The sequence below is a fragment of the Stomoxys calcitrans genome, chromosome 4 (genome assembly GCF_963082655.1).
Source record: "Stomoxys calcitrans chromosome 4, idStoCalc2.1, whole genome shotgun sequence".
Taxonomy (NCBI): domain Eukaryota; kingdom Metazoa; phylum Arthropoda; class Insecta; order Diptera; family Muscidae; genus Stomoxys; species Stomoxys calcitrans.
Window position 1 is genome coordinate 80,059,291 of NC_081555.1, and position 23,944 is coordinate 80,083,234.

Genomic DNA, 23,944 nt, shown 5'->3' on the forward strand with positions numbered 1-23,944 from the left:
GTTCTTGAACGGCTTCTGGTTGCTCTTCACTCCAAATGCGGCAATTTTGCTTATTTACGTAGCCATTCAACCAGAAATGAGCCTCATCGCTGAACAAAATTTGTCAAAATTTGAACACATTTCGAACCGAACACTGATTTTGGTAATAAAATTCAATGATTTGCAAGCGTTGCTCGTTAGTAAGTCTATTCATGATGAAATGTCAAAGCATACTGAGCATCTTTCTCTTTGACACCATGTCTGAAATCCCACGTGATCTGTCAAATACTAATGCATGAAAATCCTAACCTCAAAAAAATCACCCTTTATATCTTTCATCCCCTATGGCCTTTTAAGGCTGCAGTCGCCACAATTTTGGTACGATCTTTATAAATTTTGGCCTTTAAAGGGTCAATATAAAATTTAGCGTGAGGTGTTTTATTTAGCGTCCAAGTAGGTGTGCTATCAATTTCATCAAAGTCGGTCATCCGATATGGCCCTTAAAGTATGTAGGGACCAATCAAGTCCTATAAAAAAAACATACATCTATTCAGTTTTTTAAAAGTTATGCAAAATTAAAGTCTGACTAGATTTCAACAGGTTTTATGTGTTTAAAGTAGTATCTATTTAGACTCGGTGGTGCAGGGTATTATATCATAGGCTCCCCTGGACTTTAGGCTTTCCTTACTGGTTTTATGTTAAAATTGCATGCTTATTATATCCATGTTGCTTGTGGCAAGAACAAATTCATTTGTCCTTAGTGAATGAGAGATGGTATACAAATATATATACATACAAATTTGAGATGGGGGTATACAAATTTCGTCATTCTGTTTTTAACTCCTCGAAATATTCGTCTAAGACCCCATAAAGTATATATACTTGATTGTCATGACATTTTGGGTCGATCTAGCAATGTCCGACCATCCGTCTGTCTGTCGAAAGCACGCTAACTTTCCAGGGAGTAAAATTAGCCGCTTGAAATTTAGCACATATATTTCTTATTAGTGTAGGTCGGTTGGGAGTATAAATGGGCCATAACGGTCCATGTTTTGATATAGCTGTTATATAAACCGATCTGGGGTCTTGACTTCTTGAGCCTCTGGAGGGCGCAATTCTTATACGATTTGGCTGAAATTTTGCACGTGTTTCGTTATGACTTCCAGCAACTGTGCTAAGTATGGTTAAAATCGGTCCATAACCTGATATAGCTGCCATATAAACCGATCTTAAAACTTGACTTCTTGAGCCACTAGTGGGCGAAATTCTTGTCCTATTTGGCTGAAATTTTGCACGAAGTGTTTTGTAATGACTTTCAACAACTGTCCAAAGTATGGTTGAAATCGGATCATAACCTGGTATAGCTGTCATACAAACCGAACTGGGATTATGACTTCTTAAGCTAGAGGACGCAATTCTTATGGGATTTGGTCGAAATTTTGCACGACGTGTTTCGTTATGACTTTCAACAACTGTGCTAAGAATGGTTTAAATCGGTCCATAACCCGATAAAGCTGTCATATAATCCGTCTTGGGATTTTAACTTCTTGAGCCTCTAGAGAGCCCAATTATTATCCGATTTGGCTAAAATTTTGTACAACGGCTCCCCATATGACCCTCAATATACGTGTTAAATATGGTCTGAAGCGGTCTATAGCCTAACACAGCTCCCATATAAATTAATCACCCTATTTTACTTCTTGAACCCCTAATGACTTTTACTATGGTTTCCAACCTTCACCTCAATTATGGTCCGATTCGGAACATAACTTGACGTACCTTCAAAAGCATAGCAATTCTTTTCTTTTATTCTTTGTTTGCCTAAAAAGAGATATCAGGAAAAGAACTACACAAATACGATCCAAGGTGGAGGGTATATTCGGCCCTGGCGATCTTAGTACGCTTTTACTTGTTTTAAGTAATTGTTAAACAAATAAGTTGGATAATATCTGGAACCAATTATCACAAAACCAAAGCAATAACATTTTTTCGGCACTAGGGTTACCAAAGCAAAATAAAGAATGGCTCTCTAGTTATTCAGCTGCTATTGTAGGTTTTTGAATACGAAATGCTTTAATGGGCTTATTGTAAAATAATCGTTTAGTAAATATTGTGTACTTTAATGGTTTATTAGTAAATTGTTTTGAATATGGCTGGTAAACTTTAACAACTGATTCATATTTGGAAAGTTTTGTAAACCACTAAACTTTGAAATATTAATTCAATTCAAATATCAATTCCACAATCCTCAACATATGGATATGAAGCATGTTCTCCAAAGTTCGTAAAGGTTTAATTACAGTCATGTGATTATACCATAATCTGATATTTCATTTTGTTGAAAATATATGTAAATACATGAGTACAAAATATGAGCAAACTATTGGTTGCCCAAAAAGTAATGGCGGGTTTTTTAAAAGAAAGTAAATGCATTTTTAATAAAACTTAGAATGAACTTTAATCAAATATACTTTTTTTACACTTTTTTTCTAAAGCAAGCTAAAAGTAACAGTTGATAACTGACAGAAGAAAGAATGCAATTACAAACTGTGAAAAAATTTGTCAACGCCGACTATACGAAAAATCCGCAATTACTTTTTGGGCAACCGAATATCTACATTGCATATTTATGATGCCATTTCAATTTTCGTTTTTAGAAACTGCATTTTTGTTAGCAAGAGCTTATTATATAAAAAAAGTCCTTGGAGAATTCCTCCATTGTACATTAATTGGCTTAAGAGCCACATGATCTTCAAATAGCATCAGTAATTCCATGATTTTAAGTTCTCTACAGCCATATTACTTAGAGAATTTTTGATATAAACAAAAATTTAACAATTCCGAAGCAAATAAAAAAACTCATTTACTCAACAAAAATTCCCACATTTTCTCCATGCTCTAAACAAACGCCTAAAAAAACAACATGAAAATGAGAAAATGTACATTTCCTCCCAAACAAAATCAACAAAAGGAAAGGAAAAGCAAAAACATTTCTCAACTCTTGGCGTTTTCCTTACGACAGCGCTGCTCATCAACGGTCGTTGCGTCGCATTGAGATTGAGGAAATGTGGAGATCACTTTTAGATACGGTCCATATTTCCAACTGAACAAATGTGCGGAGATATTGAAGAACGGGCCGTCGAACACAAACAGCAGACCTGAGGACAGCGCGAAATGATTTCGGAAAACCTATTATATCGATACGTGTAGAAGGCCGGGCGGAGAGGAAACCACAACAACAACATCGAAATGTGGCAACAATTCGTGTGAATACTGTGGCCTATAAAATACAAATGTATCAGGGCCATTATAGGCCCACCAAACAAAATCAAGGAAAAAAGTGATCCAAAACAGATCAGATCGGAAAGAAAAATGTTCAATTAAACCATTGCCAAAGTGTATAAATAATATGTACATAAAGTATTAAAAGAAAATCAAGAAAATAAAATTGTATAAAACAAAAACATGGAAAATTGTATTCACATTGAAATTCCAGGCGAATCCACAAGTTGGATAAGAAATACAAATAATTCCAAAAAAGTGTGAATTTTTAAAAATAAAAAAAAAAAAATTCTCAAAATAACATAACAAAAAAATTAGTTGTTTTTGTATGTATCTAGCAGTGCTTCGTGAAATGCCAGTGTTCATAGTTGGTTTTCATTTCGTAAAGTATATCTATATGCCCAACAACCTCAATTAAATCCACCTGTATCGATCCCAGTATTCCGAATACGTGGTCAACACTTTGTGTATACAAAACAAAAGGCGGTGACGTCATATTGACCCAACAAAAAATTCAAAAATTATTTTGTATTTCTATTGTAGCAATCTTTATGTATTGCAAAATCAAGCCTGTGTTCCTCGAAATTTCTCAACAACTAGAAGAAAGTGAATGGATAATTAGTAAAAAAAAAACAACAACAATTCCAGCACACCCACCCCATTGATAATCACAATTTATATTTTATAGTGAAAAAAGAAACATAATTGTATTCTTTTATAATTTTTAATACATGCATTCTTGTGCGATTGCTCACCGCGATCATAAAAAAATTTGTTTTCATATTTACCCTCACTAATCTCACAAAAACCGACGAGAATAATAAAGAATAAATGCTGCTCGAAGATTAGTGAACGTGTTTTTTTTTTAATTTGTTTGAGCGAAATCCCAGTTTTCTCTTTACTTGTTCAATTTTGTGTACGGGAGGAGAAAAAGCATTGACAACAACTACAAAAATAAATTAAATGGAAGGTATAGAAATATTTTTGAAAGTAAAAGTTTTTGAATGAATGAAATTGCTACGTTTGGTTCGCCATGAAAAGAATTTTTGTTTCTAAAATAAAATAAAAACAATAAAAAATTGCTGTGAATAACATTCGACTGATTGAAGAGACATTTCCATTATATTTGCGTGAAACAGCCACGGCGGAGACAACGATCTTTCTACTTCAAGGTGAGTTAAAGCAAATAACAATAATAATTTAAGAAAAATTGAAATGATGATAATTGAAAATACATATAAAAAAAATATAAACTTTTATTGTTTTATTGTTTTTATAAGTTTTCAGATACAAATATTTTTAATTAAAAACATTTTGCAACAGATTTTTTAGTAACTTCTAATTCTTTGTACATTTTTATACCCACCACCATAGGATGGGGGATATACTTATCTAGTCATTCCGTTTTTAATACCTCGAAATAATCATCTAAGATCCCATACAGTATATATATTCTTGATCGCCATGACGTTCCGAGTCGATCTAGCCATGTTCGTCCGTCCATCTGTCGAAATCACGATAGCGATCGAACACGTAAAGCTAGCCGCTTGAAATTTTGCAAAGATACCCAATATTGATGTAGGTTGTTGGGGAGTGCAAATGCGCCATATCGGTTCAGAGTTAGATATAGCTCCCATATAAATCGATCTCCCGATTTGAGCTCCTATACGTTTTAGTTCGATTAGGCTGAAATTTTGCATTTAGTGTTCTTGGCAAGTACGGTCCAAATCGGTCTATGATCTGATATAGCTACCATATAAACCGATATTCCGATTTGACTTTTTGAGCCCATACAAGCCACAATTTTTGTCTGATTTGACTGAAATTTTGCACGTTGTATTCTGTTATAACTTCTAATAACTGTTTGGACAGTACGGTCCAAATTGATCTATAAACTAATATAGTTCTTATATCAACCGATCTCCCGATTTGATTTCTTGAGCCCCTGGAAGCCGCAATTTTAGTCCAATTTGGCTGAAATTTTGCATGTAGTATTCCGCTTTGACTTCCAATAATTGTGCTAAGTTTGGTTTAAATCGGTACATAACCTGATATAGCTGCCATATAAACCGACCTGTGATCATGACTTCTGAGGCCTTGGTAGGGCTTACCCGATTTGGCTGAAATTATGCATGAAGTGTTTTGTTATGACTTCCAACAACTGTGCTAAGTATGGTTCAAATAGGTCCATAACCTGAAATAGCTGTCATATAAATCGATCTCCTGATTACGCTTCTTGAACCCTAAAAGACGCAATTCTTATCCGAATGAACTAAAATATTAGTCAATGACTTCAACTATGGTCACAAACATTCAATTCATTTATGGTCGGAATCGGTCCATAACTTGATATAGCTAAAATAGCATAACAATTTTTATCCATTATTCTATGTTTGATCTTTCCATCGAACTTTTGGCCGTCCCGGTTTGCGTGTTTCATTGTGATCGCCTTCAAAAGATTGCTTCGGTGAAGCTTCTACTTTCATTCCGCCAACATGACCTAACCAACGCAACCGATGTATATTGATACGTTTAACTAAGCTAACGTCGTCATACAGTTCATGTTTCATACAGTGCCGCTACTCTCCATCAATGCAAATCTTTTTCTCAAACACTCCAGGCACTGCCTCGTCTGCTTTCATGAGTACCCATGCCTCGGGTAGTATCAGTGTTTTGTGTAGTGTAACCTTCGCCAGTCGAGATATGGCCTTGTTTCTAAACTGCTAACTCAATCGAAAGTGGCATCTATTTGCCAGTATTATTTTTCGTTTTATTTCAAAACTGGTGTTCGGTTACGGCGGTGCCGAAGTAGATGTGATGTTCCATCATAAAAAACTGCGCGACTTCATTGTATATTCTTTGAAACATTTATTTAATCACTCATCAATGTCTGGATGTTTTCCCACCCGTTGGAAGGATAGCTTTATCATACCACTTTATAAGAAGGGAAGTAAAGTCAATGTCGAAGAATATAGAGGAATAGCATAGCTTAGTGCTATTCCGAAACTTTTCGAGAAACTGGAAACTTAACGAAATTGGGATTCTACCCACTCTTCTGCACTGGATATCGTTCTACTTATTATGTAGATCGCAACGTGTCTTGTTTGGAGGCTGTTTGTCTCGTCCAATTTATGTCATATCTGGTGTCTTGCAGGGAAGTCATCTAGGTCCAATTCTTTTCGCCCTATATCTTAACGATCTGTCATCTGTCGTCGCGGCTTCCCAGATCTTAATGTATGCTGATGATGTAATGCTTTTTTTTCCCTGTTTTTCGAATTGATTGTGCTATCCTTCAAGAGGATTTAAATGGATTGGTTAAGTGGTGGGATGACAATCATATGTCTCTTAACCCCGATAAATGCAAGAAAATTACCTTTTGCAGAAGATCTGCCTTAACGACTTCGTATTTCGATGACCAGACTAGATGAGATACCTAAAGTTAACGGCTTAGGAATTATACTTGATATCAAGTTGTTTCTTGTGTAGATACATCAATGTCTATTCTAGGTTTTATCAAGAGGTGATCGAATGAATTTAATGACCCTCAATTCTCTAATCAACTTTTGTCAGGCCGACTCTCGAATATGACTCCGTCGTGTGGTCACTTATTTACGGAAGCTATTTTGACAAAATCGAATCAATTCAGAAACAATTTCTGATTTTCTCTGGTACGGGACTGGGATGGATTTATCCGTTGAATCTTCCCCCCTTTAACGACTTCTTGAGGCCCAAAGATTCGGCATCACTTGAACATAGGTGTATCATGCTAGGTGTCGTCTTCATGCAAAAGTTCATCAATGGGGAAATCAACTCTCAATACTTGACAAACAGATTTATTTATCTCTATAACCCATTTAATAACCCTTGAGAAAAAGTTAACGAATTAAGCCATATACTCTCCGCATCGGACTCCATTCATGTTATTAAACGTACTATTCTTGCAAACTAACTAAGTATCTAATCTCCGAAATTCTAACTTCACTTTAACATCATCTTCAATAATTCTTAATGGTTACTTGCCGTTTCAATTTTTACTGAGTCAAGAATAGAATTCGTTACTGCAAATTCGATGACGTTGCAGATTCTAATCTAATCCATTTCGTTTTTTTTTTTTTTTCATTTCAAGTTTTTTGGCTCTTAGGACAAAGGTCATTAAATTTCACAATTTTTGTTTGTTTCTCTTTCGAGACGAGCTCAATGATCGGAGATTTTCTTTGCAAATGGTGAAGGAAAAGCAGAAATCGCAACACACACCAACAGACCCGTTTTGTCTTTGGTTAGAAGACTTTTCAACGATATTATATGTGATGGCTTTACGTACGTTGAAATGTAGCAAATAGCCCATTAACCACGCTCGACAGCCCTATCTATTAGCTGTACTTTTTCCAATGCATGTGATCATGTAATGACATATTTTTTGTCTGAAACAATTACACCACTTCCATGGTGGCATATGATTTTGTGCTGTTGGAAAGTTGTATTGACGGCTACGAACGCTAGACAACGGCAACAGCTCTCGCTGTTGCTTCGCGTGCCGAGGTTCGAATCCCGGCCGGGCTCTGCCGATTTTTTTTTTTCATTTCAAGTTTCTTGCCTGTCAGCGCAAAGATCATTAAATTTAAAATTTTTTTTTTGTTTCTCTTTCGAGACGACCTTAATGATCAAAGATTTTCTTCGCTCAATATTCGGAGATTTTCTTTGCGGTATCATGTACGACGATTGAACACATCTGTGTATGAAGAACCCGTAAGGCTTACGGATATCTTATTCGGCTTCGGATTAAAGAAATACTCAATCGTCACTGTTTACGACTCCTTTAAATACCCGGGCCCTGATAATGTACCACCGATTTAATTACAAGATGTATCCGATACACTGGCTCCTTGGCTTAGGGAGATATATTCTGCTTGAATCAGAAAGTACATACCTGTGGAATGGAAAGACACAAAGTCTACTGCAATAGGTTTCGAGGATACCCTCAGAAAAATGATGCGCATAAAATAAAGTAAAGCACATATTTCAAATAAGTTAGCAAATTTTAATCTAATTCGGTAAAAATTTTGATTAACACAAGAGAAAATTTGATATTTTTAGTAAGTTTTACTCATCTGTAATAAGTGGCAAATAGTTCAAAAGCTTGGGTTTAGAAAGTCATTTTACTTAACCAAGTTTCTTCTCAACAAGTTAAATGTTTCTATAGCAAACTACGTTTTTATTTACCCAATATAAACATGTTGTTATGTTGAGTTCGACGCTTGCTACAACCTTATATTCTTGAAATTGAATAAATATTCGTTCGAATTTTCCAAATTTGAGTATTATTGAATAAATTTGACTCAATTACAAGTTTAAACCTAAAATTTTGTTTTCCATTCTTCTCAGTAATACCAAACATAGCTTTAATGCTATTATAAAGGTGCTTATTAAACATGTTGTTTGTCAGTCACACAATAATCATATGATTAAAACTATAGAATATCATAATACAAGAACGCCTTTTACATTTCCCTTTATTTACCTGGTCTGTGCAGCTAAGCATTATGCTCATATGCCGCCAACGAAAAGGAGTCAGCAACACACACATTCAGGAAAAACCATGCAAACGCTCAGTCTGATATACGCATTTTCCAGAAAAAGTCGTGGACGGTAGCAAGAAAATAATGTGAAATGTGGAAAATTATGAAATTCAATTACCAAGGTAAATTTGATTTCCATTCTCTTCTCAGAATATAATTACGGAAAGAAATTTAATAAAGCAGAAATTAGTTCTAATCGCTTCTGCTCAGAACGAGCCGAACATACAGCACGAAACGAGTTGAAATTTAGGTAAGCATTCGCAATTAAAAACACAAAAATTATACTGTTGTTTTACTGATCTTTAAATAACTTTGTTTGCAGGAACTTTTAAAATTGAAATGCGATCTACAATTTATGCAGCGATGGAATATTTTAAGGCAAATGGTTTTGCAAAAATTTATTCAATTAATTACTGACGGACGTACACTTTTGATGCTAAGCATTAGATTGAAAATAAAACTATGTACGTACCTATACTGAACACTTTCATTTCTTTTTCAAAAGTCCAAAAAAAATTGTGGATGTGGTGTAACGGAACTTCTTGGAAAATATAGTGATTACTTCAATGCGACTTATTTGGGAATTTTTCCCAAGTCATTGAAAACTAAATGTGTGAACGTTTTTATTTTAATAGTTAATATAAATGAAATTTATATTCGCAAAGTGTAAATTTGAAATGTTGAAATGCAATGCAAATTTGCCAATGAACGTTTCATTGAGGAACATGGGCAAACTTCTAACATATCAATGAGTGTAATCCGATTCAAGTTTAAGCTCAATAATAAGGGGCCTCCTTTTTATAGCCGAGTCCGAACGGTGTGCCGCAGTGCGACACCTCTTTACATAGCATAGTACCTCACAAATATCGCCAGCATTAGGCGGGGATAACAACCGCTGAAAATTTTATGTATGTATCGCCAGGATTCGATCCCAGGCGTTCAGCGTCATGCTAACCTTAGCGCTACGGCAACCTCAGCAAATTTGATATATTTTAATAAAATAAAACAAAGGATTACTATGAGAATAAATAACACCTCTACAACTAAATTAATTATTTCATGAGGTCAAAACTGAACGGAATAGAAGCCGAGATTAGGCAAAATTTTTTTCAGATGTATTACTACACAGTAAATATTTCGGATTTTTATTTCATTATCTTCCATGATGGTTCTTCACATGCACTGAACAAAAAATAATTAAGTTCCATTTATTTAACGTTGAATCATAACGAAATAATTATATTTTAAATCCACAATAACTTTAAATCCAAACAACTTCGAAAGTAGTTTATTTTAACTCTACCATTGGGTCACTTTTTTGAGTCTGGGATCTTCTTAAGCCTAGAGGCCTCAGATGTACCCCTCCAAGGAGCTGTATCCGAGATTTGTTCCGAGCGTTTTTCAGCTCTCCCTTGTGTTTTCTTGGTCTATCTGTTGTGCGCTCAAGTCCCAGTTGTGTAATGCGCTTGTGGCTTACGCCCTGTTGAAGAATCAAAATTTCCAGATAAGCAGCAATGCACCATGGTAAACAAATGTTCCCCCTTTATGAAAGCTCTATACTGAAATTGAAAAACAAGTAAAAGGCCGGGCCGAATTTTACATACCCTCCACCATGGATCGGTTTATATGACAGCTATATCAGATTATGGACCGATTTGAACCATACTTGGCACAGTTATTGGATATCATAACAAAACACGTTTTGCAAAATTTCATTCCAATCGGATAAGAACTACGCACTCTAGAGGCTCAAGAAGTCAAGACCCAAGATCGGTTTATATGGCAGCTATATCAAAACATGGACCGATATGGCCCATTTACAATTCCAACTGACCTACACTAATAAGAAGTATTTGTGCAAAAGCGGCTAGCTTTACTCCTTCGGAAGTTAGCGTGATTTCGACAGACAGACGGCTAGATCGACATGAAATGTCGCGACGATCAAGAATATATATACTTTATGGGGTCTCAAACGAATATTTCGAGTAGAATGACGAAATTAGTATGCCCCCATCTTATGGTGGAGGGTATAAACATTTTCGTCGTTGTATGACATTAAACCAGCATTTTGTTTGATTTTACTTCAGTATGATACACTCAAAAAAAAGTGACCCCATGGTTCATATAGCGCTAAAGACATTTTTACTCGATTTTAGAATATGTTGTTATTAAATATATGAACTTCTGGTTAGTTTAACGATAACGTCACCATATTATTCTTTGGTATAAAATGTTTGAAATTTTTACTATGAACAAATATTTTGCAAAATCTGGTTTTCTATTTGAGCCAATTTCAACAATATCAAATGAAATAATTTATTATTTGAAGCATATGACGAACCATGGCGTAAAAAAATTTAAATTAACATCAAACTAATTCTTGGAATGAAATTTTTTAAATCTTTTCTCTCAATAAATCTTAACAAATACAAGTACATATTTTTAGCTATCTTTTTTTGTATGTTGATATTCAAATATGCAATAACTTATATGTATATGTAAGTATTAAAACTTACTTCGTATTGTAAGTTTTAATACTTACCGTCAATGAACTGGTAAATAGTGATAACCATTATATACAATTACTTCTAGTTTTGTTTTTGGATAAAAAAAAAGGGAAAATGATTTGACAAGAACGAAAGTCGCATTTAAATAATTTAAACCAAACTTCTATATATATCCTGTTTACTTTTATTAATTCGAATTGAAATTGATTACCAATTTTTTCAACTGTGTATTTGAAAACTTCCGCAATAAAAACTAAAATAATTTTTTTTGCAGTTGCAGCAGAGTAATAAGTTTCGTAATAGGTCAATGTATACTTTAACCGTTTTTCCAAATATTTAGAATTCAATCTAAATACTGCTTCAACTTTACATCATGATAAATAATTGTTGCCGCTGGTATAAAAATTTAAATTATTCATTGACAAAGAAACAATTTAATTTATATTTGGCAGTCTGCTGATGGCCGTATTAGGCAGTTTATTATTTTTATCAATTTACATTTAACGATTTTTTTCTACCCACCACCAAAGGATGGGGGTATACTAATGTACTCATTTCGTTTGTAACACCTCAAAATATTCTTCTAAGGCCCCATAAAGTACAATATGTATATTATCGATTGTATCGACGTTCTTAGTCGATTTAGCCATGTCCGTCCGACCGTCTGTCAAAATCACGATAGCGGTCGAACGCCGCTTGAAAATTTTCAAAGTTACTTTGTATTGCTGTAGGTCGTTGGGAATTGGAAATGGGCCATAGCGGTTCAGATTTAGATATAGCTCCCATATAAACAGATCTCCCAACTTGACTTTTTGAGCCCTTGGAAGAATTTTGATATGTAGAAAAAAATTATGCCCTTAAACAAAATTTAGTTTCTATAAATTTTAGCGCAATCCATGGTGGTGGGTTCCCAAAATTCGGCCTGGCAGAAATTAGCATGATTTTACTTGTTCATATTTTAAGTACACAAAACCTCATATGCAAAATACTCGGTATGACCAAATTAATTACCGCTAAAAATTGTTTTAAACAAACAATGTCTTAAAATTGAACACAAAGTTTTAAAGATCATTAAATTTTCTTTCTATTAACATATTGTTTTAAATAAAGTGATATCCATTTGCCCATTTTAAGTCCAAACAAATATTTTACAATAAAAACCGTAATAGGTACTTTATCCGTTTTTCGCTCCATATTATCCAAATCTTGAATAAAAACTGGCTCATGTTTAACGATTACAAAAACAAACACGTTTTTAATCGGAACTAATTTAATAGTAACAATTGGTAAAACTTGGCGGAAATGATTGCCAAACGAATTTCAACGAAATCGGGTAATAAATGAAGCCGTAATGATTTTTAGACCCTTTATTGGGAGATCGGTCTATATGGTAACTATGTATATCTAAATATAATCCGATCTGAACCATTTTGGGGTCAGTTGTCTGGAAGCCTTAAACTACTCGCTGTTTCAAATTTCAGCAAAATCGGATAAAAAATAAGGTTTTTATGGGCATTAGACCCTTTATCGGAAAATCGGTCTATATAGCAGCTATATCCAAATATGGTCCGATTTGGCCCATTTAAGAACTTAACCAGCGTGCATCAAAAAGACGTATCTGTGCCAAATTTCAGCTCAATATCTCAATTTTTTAAGGCTCTAGAGTGATTACAACAGACGGACGGACAGACGCACGCACATTGTTTAATCGTCTTAGAATTTTACGACGATCCGAAATATACATATATACTTTGTAGGGTTGGAATTTGATATTTTCATGTGTTGCAAACGGAATGACTAAATGAATATACCCCCTATCCATCGGTGGTGGATATAAAATATGGCATATTCTTCAATGCAATGCAGAGATGATTGCATGAATACAAATGCATGTAACAAATGCTAAAAGAGGTATTGAAAACAAATTTAGCATTGATTTCAATATTTTACGTTAACTAATGTGCATAACAAATTTTTTAATTACATTAAGCAAATCTTGGTTTTCCGAGGATGTTTGCGGTTTCGCTTAGTTCAGTTAAAATATCTTTCATCCCAAGTACATTTTAACAAAACTTGTGCTTCTTTTCAGTTGCACAAAACTATTCAATTTTAGGAAATTTTACAAATTTTTTTATTCAACTGGAAGAAAGTCGATTTTACGGACCGTTTGACTGAAAACGAACAAATTTTTATCATGAGCTACTAAAAGCGTTGTCTTCCGAAGGAATATTTTACTTATTCAATAGAATTTTGGTTAAATAAAAGTACTTACCAAATTCAAGTTAATGAACTATTTACTATTAAATAGAGATATGTAAAATTTATTTAACGCTTGTAATGTTTCCTTGTTTTATTCAAAATTTAACCAAGTTATATTAAAATTGCCTTATTTAATTGAAATAAGCTTTCTAATTAATTCTATGAACCACTTTTTCTGAGTGTATTTCCAGTTCTATAGATGTGCTCCGTTTAAGATCTCCATAGATCAATATGTTTACTCTCTCTTCGTTTTGTTGTTCTTTCATTTGTCAAAAATGTTCAGTATTTCTGTGACGTAGGCTATATTTTTTTTCCATGTCCTCTTTTTCTTCTATGAATATCAACATCAAACAACCGCAAAGAAGAATTTTTACGATTTAATTATGCTAAATCATTAATTAAGGAATTAATGGACCACGCAACGCAACTTGTCGGCAAAAAAAAATTATATACACTGCTGCCAGGCAGGTCCTATACGTATATATCGCTGTTCATGCATACATTACACAGCCATTCATTCATTTTCCGAATAGAATAGAAGGCTGCTAATAATAGATTTTGGATATGTATTTTTAAAATCAATGCAAAGAGCATGCCAGCGAAGTGATGAAGGGAAACAAATAAGTGGGAGAAAAACAAAATAAATGACGGTGCTTCACTAAATACAAATAACACGTCATAATATCGCGAAGTGTTTTAAAAATACCATCGACATTGAAGAATGAAAACCGCATATCTCACACAGTTCACATGATGAAATCTATTTGAAAGCAAACAATTACTTAGCAATTAGCGAAAAAACCACCACATGAGAAAAATACCTCTTCAATATTTTATACTTTCCAATCGAAAGAAAAACAACAACAACAAAGTTTATGATATCCTGATCTTTTTACAAAAACTAAGGGAACTTTTCGAACCCTTAGATGCGTCAAATTTTATCCATATTGATGAGTGACCAGGATTCGGCCTGAACTCGTATAGCTCGTTTTTTACTTGTTACACCCTCCACATAGGATCGGAGAATCAACAGAGCATTAATATTCTTGATCGTCTTCACATTCTAAGTCTGTCGAAAGCACGCAAACTTTCGAAGCAGTACATCTAGTCGCTTGAAATTTTGCACAAATACTTCCTATGAATGTAGGTCGGTTGGGATTACAAATGGGCCATATCGGTCAATGTTTTGATATAGCTACCTAATAAAGCGATCTCCGATCTTGACTTCTTGAGCTTCCAGAGGGATCAATTCTTATTCAATTTAGCTAAAATTTTACACAAGGTATTTAGTTTTGACTTCCAGCCACTGGCCGAATATAGTCCAAATCAGTTCATAACCTGCTATAGCTGTCATTTAAACGGATCTCCGGATTTGACTTCATGAGCCTCTAGAGGGCGCAGTTACTATCGATTTGGTTGACATTGACTTCTAACTGTTATGAAAAGGAAGGTCCATATCAGTCAATAACTTGATATAGCTCCTATATATTTGAAAACAGACATTCAAAGAACTAGTCACTGCGATCCATGGTGAAGGACACAAAAGATTCGGCCCGTCCGAACTTAACAAGCTTTTACTTGTTGTTTCTTTATTTTTCCCACTGAGTTAGAAATTAAATAAAAAAAAAAACAGATATCTCGTACTGTTTACATAAGAAAATACATTTAAAAGCAACCAATAGCTTGCAATTAGTATACAAAGTACTATTAATCCAAGAACAACAGACATCGTTACCGAGGATTTTTTTATACCCTCCACCATAAGATGGGGGGGTATACTAATTTCGTCATTCTGATTGTAACTACTCGAAATATTCGTGTGAGACCCCATAAAGTATATATATTCTTGATCGTCGTGAAATTTTATGTCGATCTAGCCATGTCCGTCCATCTGTCCGTCCGTCCGTCCGTCCGTCCGTCCGTCTGTCTGTCGAAAGCACGCTAACTTCCGAAGGACTAAAGCTAGCCTCTTGAAATTTTGCACAAATACTTCTTATTAGTGTAGGTCGGTTGGTATTGTAAATGGGCCATATCGGTCCATGTTTTGATATAGCTGCCATATAAACCGATCTTGGGTCTTGACTTCTTGAGCCTCTAGAGTGCGCAATTCTTATCCGATTGTAATGAAATTTTGCACGATGTGTTTTGTTATTATATCCAACAACTGTGCCAAGTATGCTTCAAATCGGTTCATAACCTGATATAGCTGCCATACAAACCGATCTTGGGTCTTGACTTCTTGAGCCTCTAGCGTGCGCAATTCTTACCCGATTGGAAAGAAATTTTGCACGACGTATTTTGTTACAATATTCAACAATTGTGCCAAGTATGGTTCAAATCGGTCCATAACCTGATATAGCTGTCATATAAACCGATCTGGAGTCTTGACTTCTTGAGCCTCTAGAGTGAGCAATTCTTATCCGATTGGAATGAAATTTTGCATGACGTGTTCTGTTACGATATCCAACAATTGTGCCAAGAATGGTTCAAATCGGTCCATAACCTTATATAGCTGTCATATAAACCGATCTTGGGTCTTGACTTCTTGAGCTTCTAGAGGGCGCAATTCTTATCCAATTTGAATGAATTTTGGCACGTAGTATTTTGTTATGATATCCAACAACTGTGCCAAATATGGTTCAAATCGGTTCATAACCTGATATAGCTGCCATATAAACCGATCTGGGATCTTGACTTCTTGCGCTTCTAGAGGTCGCAATTATTATCCGATTTGCCTGAAATTTTGTACGACGGATTCTCTCATGACCATTTACATACGTGTTTATTATAGTCTGAATCGGTCTATAGCCCGATACAGCTCCCATATAAATCGATCTCTCTATTTTACTTCTTGAGCCCACAAAGAGCGCAATTCTTATTCGAATTGGCTAACATTTTACACAGGTCTCCAACATATAATTTAATTGTGGTCCAAACCGGACCATATCTTAATATCGCTCTAATAGAAGAGCAAATCTTTTCTTATATCCTTTTTTTTGCCTAAGAAGAGATGCCGGGAAAAGAACTCGACAAATGCGATCCATGGTGGAGGGTATATAAGATTCGGCCCGGCCGAACTTAGCACGCTTTTACTTGTTATATCATTAAATGTTCCTAGAAAACAAAAGTATGTACAAGAAACTTCAGCAAAAATGTGTATAGGAAAAGTCTATAGACACCTCTGGATTTCTGATTGTGAAAAAAATTAAAAACTGCTAAAAGGGCGTTAAGTTCGGCCGGGCCGAACTTTGGATACCCTCCACCTCGGGTATATATGAAACAACCTTTCGTCAAAATCCTGTGAAAAATGCTTACCTTATGCCCCATAGCAGCTATATCGAAATATGTCATTGTTCAATTGTGTATAGCAAAATATTGATCTTTTTAGTAGCTATATCCAAATATAAACCGATCTGAATCATATACGACACCGATATCGAAAAGTCTAACATAAGTCACTGTGTCAAATTTCAATTTATGGGACCAAGACTTTAAATCGAGATATCGGTCTATATGGCAGCTATATCCAAACTGGATCGAATTGAGCCAAGTTGTAGAAAAATGTCGGAGAACCTAACACAACTCACTGTCCCAAATTTCGGCGGTCGGTCTATATGGGGGTTATATAAAAATATAGTCCGATATAGCCCAACGTCGAACTTAATCTGCTTATGGACTAAAAAAGAATCTGTGCAAAGTTTCAGCTCAATATCTTTATTTTTAAAGACTGTAGCTTGATTTCAACAGACAGGCGGACGGACATGGCTAGATGGGAAGACAAGAACGGGCAGACCAAGAATATTTTCTACGAGCGCTAAGAGAGGAAGAATATGACCGCTTCCCCGCCCATGATATCAAAATCGTTCTGGCAGATTTTAATGCGAAGGTAGGAAAGAAAGACGTCTGTCTTTGGTCCAATAGTCGGAAAGTTTAACTTCCACGAGATAACGAGTGGTAATGAGTTGAGGGCGATAGTTTTCGCCGCGGTAAAGAACATGGTAGTTAATTGCACCAGATTTCAATATAAAAATAATCACAAAGCCACTTGGCTGTCACCCGATCAAAATACCGTTGCCCATTCCATGGAAAATGCGCGAAATGCGTACTTGGGTATAGTGGTACGACCAAGAGTGTCAAGATGCTACTGAAGCCAAGAATGTGGCATATAGAGCGACCCTGTAATCAGTAGCAACGCGAAATCTGGTAACTGTCACAGATAGCATGATGAGGATATGGAAACAACATTTTACCCAACTGCTAGTGTCCGACGTTGGTGGCGAAGAGGATACCGCAGAACCAATCGCTGATGACGGTATAGAATGTTTACCTACTAGTCAGAATGAAGTTCAAGTAGCAGTGACCCGACTGAAGAACAACAAGGCAGCAGGAGCCGACGGATTACCAGCTGAACTATTTAAGACCGAAGGCGACACGCTTATGAGGCGTATGCATCAACTTGTGTGCGCAATCTGGCTAGAAGATCGCATACCTGATGATTGGAACTGCACCATTCTATGTCCCGTATAAAAAAAAAGGAGCCAAGACTGTGTGAAAAATTAAAATATAAATTCAATGAGACAATTGAGCCTTATCAATGCGGCTTTAGACCTGTTAAATCCACCCTAGACCAGATATTCACACTGCGCCAAATCTTGGAAAAGACCCGAGAAGGACAAATCAACGCTTACCATCTCTTTGTTGAATACAAAGCTTTCGATATTTCAAAGGTATCTCAAACCATGTCTGAGCTTGGTATCCATGCAAAATAATCAGACAAGGAGACAGCCTATCGTGTAATCTCTTTAATATCCTGCTGAAGAAGATTATACGAGATGCAGATGTGAATAGATATGGCACACTAATCACACATGCTTCTCACCTATGCCATCGACGTCGACATCAGCTACCTCGGCACTGCCGTAACCGAAACGAATGACACCAGTTTTGAGATAGAGCGAAGAATAATACTGGCAAACAGATGCTACTTTGGACTAAGAAAGCAGTTTAGAAACAAGGCCGAGGTAGTGCTTGGAGTGTTTGAGAAAAAGATTATTCGTTAAGTATATGAACCAGGGTGCGTTAATGGAGAATATAGGCGCCGTATGAACTACGAGCTGTATGACGATGAAATTATAGTTACACGTATCAAAATACAACGGCTGCGTTGGCTGGGTCATGTTGTTAGAATGGATGAAGAAGCTCCAGCAAAGAAGTCTTTTGAAGGCAAACTCTCTGGAATACGCAAAACGGGACGACCAAAAGCCCAATGGGAAGATCAAATGGTGGGAGACCCCTCGAAACTTGGTGTCAGAGACTATAAAATGAGCGCAGAAGATCGTGACACTTGGAACGCTATTCGGCTAGTGGAACAAATGTTCTGTTTTAGCAAATTAATGTAAAGTAAGTAAACTGTTCAGTGTGAACATAGGGCATCAACAAGCTTTCTCCATGAAGCTCTATCGTTGGCGAAAATCTTAGGGTGATTCCACGATATATGCGTTGATTCCAACTCTGTTTTCGTGCAGCGGGTCCATATGTTTTACGGGCGTTCCCTCCTTCGCTGTCCTTGCAGGTTCCAGTCTAGGACATTTCTCGCTACATCATTGGTTCCTTGGAGAAGGAGAGAGCAATGGCTTGCGCTGCTATATAATCGCGACAATGAGTCTCCCAGCAAGATTTTACTTCAGACGTTTGTGCAACATATACCTGATCTTTTTGTTCTTGTGTTCCGCCAAGGCATAGGCATAAAAGAATACGACCTTTACGCGAATTGTGGTAAAACTGTTATGTTAAATCTGAAAAATTGCTCCATAACTTAAAACAAGTCCTTCGCGCGCCTAATATTAAAATAAAAACAAGTAAAATTTCGGCCGCCATCATGGATTCCGCTTAAAATACCCTTATTAACTAAGTTTGTATTTGAATTATTTTGGTCTCAAGAAGTCATATCGGGATATCGGTACTTACGGGACCAAAATAATAATATTGACGAATTCTAATAAAATTTGGCACTGATGTTGTAAAAATACGTTTTTGGGGCAAATTTCTGCCAAACCAGATGAAATTTAGGCTTCTAAAGGCTGAAGAAGTCAAATCTGGGGATCGGTTTATATGGGGCCTATATCTGTTTATAGACGGATTCGGATCATACTTTTCATGGATGTTGAAAGTCATAACACAAATTTTTGATCCAAATTTCAGTCAAATCGGAAGAAAAATGAGGCTTCGAAGGGCTCAAGAAGTCAAATCCGGAGATCGGTTTATATGGGGGTTACATCTGTTTATATACGGATTTAGGTCATACTTGTCATGGATGTTGAACTTCATAACACAAGTTTTTGATCCAAATTTCAGCCAAATCGGAAGAAAAATGAGACTTCAAAGGGCTCAAGAATTCAAATTCAGGGATCGGTTTATATGGGGACCGTATCTGTTTATTGACCGATTCAGATCATACTTGGCACGAATGATGAAAGTCATACCCTAAGTCTTTTTTCCAAACTTCAGGTAAATCGAAGGAAAATTGAGCCTACTATAGGACTCAAGAAGTCAAATCTGGGGATCGGTTTATATGGGGGCTGTATCTGTTTATAGACCGATTCGGATCATACTTGGCATGAATGTTGGAAGTCGTATAGTTAGTCTTTGTTCCAAAATTTAATCAAATCCTAGGTCAAGGCTCAAGAAGTCCAATCGGGAGTTCAGTGTATATGGGGGATATATCCAAATCTGAACCGATATGGCCCATTTGCAATCCCCAACAACCTACATCATCTGTGCATTTCAAACAGCTAGCTTTGCGTGTTCGACCGCTATCGTGATTTCGACAGACGGGACAGTCGAGACGATCCAGAATAAATGAGGTCGCAGATCAATATTGCTTGGTATTACAAACGGAATTATTAGATTAGTATACCCTATGGTAGTGGGTATAACAATCACGAAAAGTCAACTAAGGCGAATTATAAACAAATCTCCTGGAAGATAATAATGCAATGAGTTGCGTAATAAACGTCTCGAAGAGTTCCCAAAAACTTCCACGCACGCAATGGATTGTCTAATGATTTCCTAGAATAGTGTTTTACGACACATACGGAAAAAAATTGCATGAAAATCATCGAAAAAATTATTTAATTTATCGCGCATACAAACGATATTCCAAAATTATATAAACCGATCAATCAATATGATTTGTTATTTTTTGGGCGAAATTCTCATCCATTTTGGAGATAATGTTGAACAAAACGTGGCCCGGCACGGGATAACTATTAACACCACACAGGCTGGAACTGAGCTCCGATTTGTGTGGTCGTGATATGAAGTTATCACGAGAAGCTCAGCTGAGCGTCAACAAGTTGGGAAAGTGGGATGCTTTGTATACGGAGTTGCAGCAACTGCAGTCGCGGACGATCAATCGATCGGACAGTCGCAGTGAGAAGCCGGGCGGCACTGGTTCTTGCTTAAATACTGAGTGCCTATGACGCTCGATATGACAAGCCGAGTTTTTTGGCGCCTTTAAATAACCATCACGTTCCCGCAGCGATCGCTCCTTTGGACTGGAACGAGCTTACTCATTTTTTGGACTTCGACGGATCGCTTCCTCCACATGTAATTTGGCTACAACAACAACAAAAACTGACAAGTATGGTCTAATGGTCCTATCCTGATTAGCTCCTAAATTAACCCATGTCCCGATTATATATCCCGACACCTAGAGTGCGCTATTCTTATCCGATTTGGCAGAAGTTTCAAACTATGATATCTGGTATGACCGCCATCATCCAAACCAACTATGGTCCAAACCGATCCACTCACACAAAAAATTAAAAACATGTTTCAATTAAGAAATTTGTACATTCAATTAAAAAATTCGCTGAAATCAGACCTATAAACGAATTTGTATTATTGATTAACAATTTTGTAATTTGGATTTATGACAAGCTCAAAACTCCTTTTAAGGTGTTTATTAACTCAATAAACCAATTTATTTGAAAGTTGTCCGCTCTCAAGTAACTTTTTCATCAATTTAATAAAAGAAAAAAATGTTATTTTTTCCATTAATATAAAACTTTTTAATTTATTAGAATTAAATTGCGGATAAAAAAATTTAATATATTGCTTTAAAATATTAATTTTTTAATTTATATTTTCTAAAAGAAAGATCCTCTCTTCACTATCGTGAATAATTTCTGTAAAAATTATAATGAACAAAATAATTTATATACATATTAAAGTGAATCGTTATAAATACCAATCTTAATATTTTAGTCTAACGGCGTCAAATCGAGTGGACCAATTCGTGAGATAACACGTTCTCCAAACTTGGTTTCTAATAAATTGATTGTGACATTCGCTGTGTAGATTGTATCGCCTTCCTGTTGGAACCACATGTACTCCAAGTCCATATCATCCAACTGGGGCCAAAAATATTCTATTATTATTGAACGGTAGCGTTTACATAACAGTAATGTGCCGGTGTAGATCATCAAGCAAGAATTACGGCCCAATGACGGTTCCGACCCATTAACCGCACCGTAATTTTTTCAGGATGCAATGATGACTCATGCAGTACGTGTGGACTGCAGTCAGATCAATAACTCATCAAAAAATGAGCCTCATCGTCGAGCTCTTAACATTGAGGCTATTGACTCTGAATTTCGGTAGTTAATTTTAATAACTTCGACCCGTTGTTGGGTCAGGTATCTTTCCATCATGAAATGGAAAACCTTATTGAAGAGAAATGTCAAAAAATGTAGCGTCTCACAGTGGTCCCAAAGTTGGAAATAAGTCTACAACTTCATATCTGTTGATCTTTGCGGTGCAAAATGTTCTAGAGATGTAGAGGAGGATATAGGCTTTCCATCATGAAATGGAAAACCTTATTGAAGAGAAATGTCAAAAAATGTAGCGTCTCACAGTGGTCCCAAAGTTGGAAATAAGTCTACAACTTCATATCTGTTGATCTTTGCGGTGCAAAATGTTCTAGAGATGTAGAGGAGGATATAGGCTTTCAGGAAAGTGCTGCTGTAGGTCCATATATCTAATACAGGGTGTCACAGTTGACCACTTTTGACTTCTCCAACCTTCTAAGGCCATAGATACTAAAACGATTTGCAAGATTTAGAAATGTGGAGAAAGAACTTGACGAGATCTAAACAAGTAAAAGTGTGTAAATTTAGTTGAAGCGCATAATACCAAACGTCTGTCAAACTAGCAAAAATTAAAACCTCAAGGAACCGAACAAGGATAATCGAGAGAACGGTTTACATGGGCGCTATATTAGGTTATAGACAGATTTGTACCGTATTTAGCACATTTGTAGGAAGTCGTAACAGAATACCGCATGCAAAACTTGAACCAAATCGGACAAAAATTGCGGCTGGCAAGAGCTCAAGAAGTCAAATCAGGAGATCTGTTTATATGGGAGTTACATCAGGTAATAGACCGATTTGGGCCGTACTTTGCACAGTAGTTAAAAATCATAACAAAACACTACATGCTCAGTTTCAGCCAAATCGAGATCAGTAAATATGGGAGCTATTACTAATCTAAACCGATACATCCCATTTGCAATCCCCAACGACCTACCTCAACATTAAGTATCTGTGCAATTTCAAGAGGCTAGCTTTACGCGGTCGATCGCTATAGTGATTTCAACAGACGGACGGACGAACGGCAAGGCTAGATCGAACGATGATCAAGAATATATATACTTTATGGGATCTTAGGCGAATATTTCAAGGTGTTACAAACGGAATGACTAGATTAGTATGCCACCAACCTAAGGTGGTGGGTATAAAAAATATACACAACGAGTCATGCCATCGTGTACCGTTAACGAGGTATGAACTGTTTAATTTTTAAAATATCAAAATTTTGACTTGGTTTTTCAGTGTTTTTTAATAACTCCGTCAATATGTATGCACAAAATAAAGAATCATGGGAATATCTTTGGCCGTTTAAAATTGGCATCATTTTCAATGTGTAAAATGTTTTTTTTTTTCAAGAATTTGTAAAATTTGTCAAAAAAGATACTCCCATTTCCTTCATATTTTTGCAAACCTTAGTCATCAATAAATTATCAAATCTTTCTATTTCACAAAGGTATTGAGAAAAGTTTTAAATGTTAATATGACTCATTTTGATATGAAACCATCCCGGGCTGAATTTTGGATACCCACCACCCCGGATATATATGTAAACCCCCTTTCGTCACAATCCCAAATTTGGCACGGACATTGAGTGGTAAAATAAATATAAGTCACTGTTGAATTTTGTATTTAAAATTTCAACAAAATCGGGTAATAAATAAAGCTTTTATGAGCTTCAGACCTTAATCGG

General features: G+C 35.9%; 1 protein-coding gene across 1 annotated transcript in view; it reads left to right on the forward strand.

Annotated features, from left to right (window-relative positions):
* The first annotated feature begins 4,206 nt into the window (after window positions 1-4,206).
* LOC106088906 (putative protein kinase C delta type homolog) overlaps window positions 4,207-23,944 on the forward strand; it is a 171,712-nt gene continuing 151,974 nt past the window's right edge. Inside the window, exon 1 of the mRNA XM_013254619.2 lies at window positions 4,207-4,433. The gene's annotated coding sequence lies outside the window, so the exon portion shown is untranslated. The remainder of the gene's footprint in view (window positions 4,434-23,944) is intronic.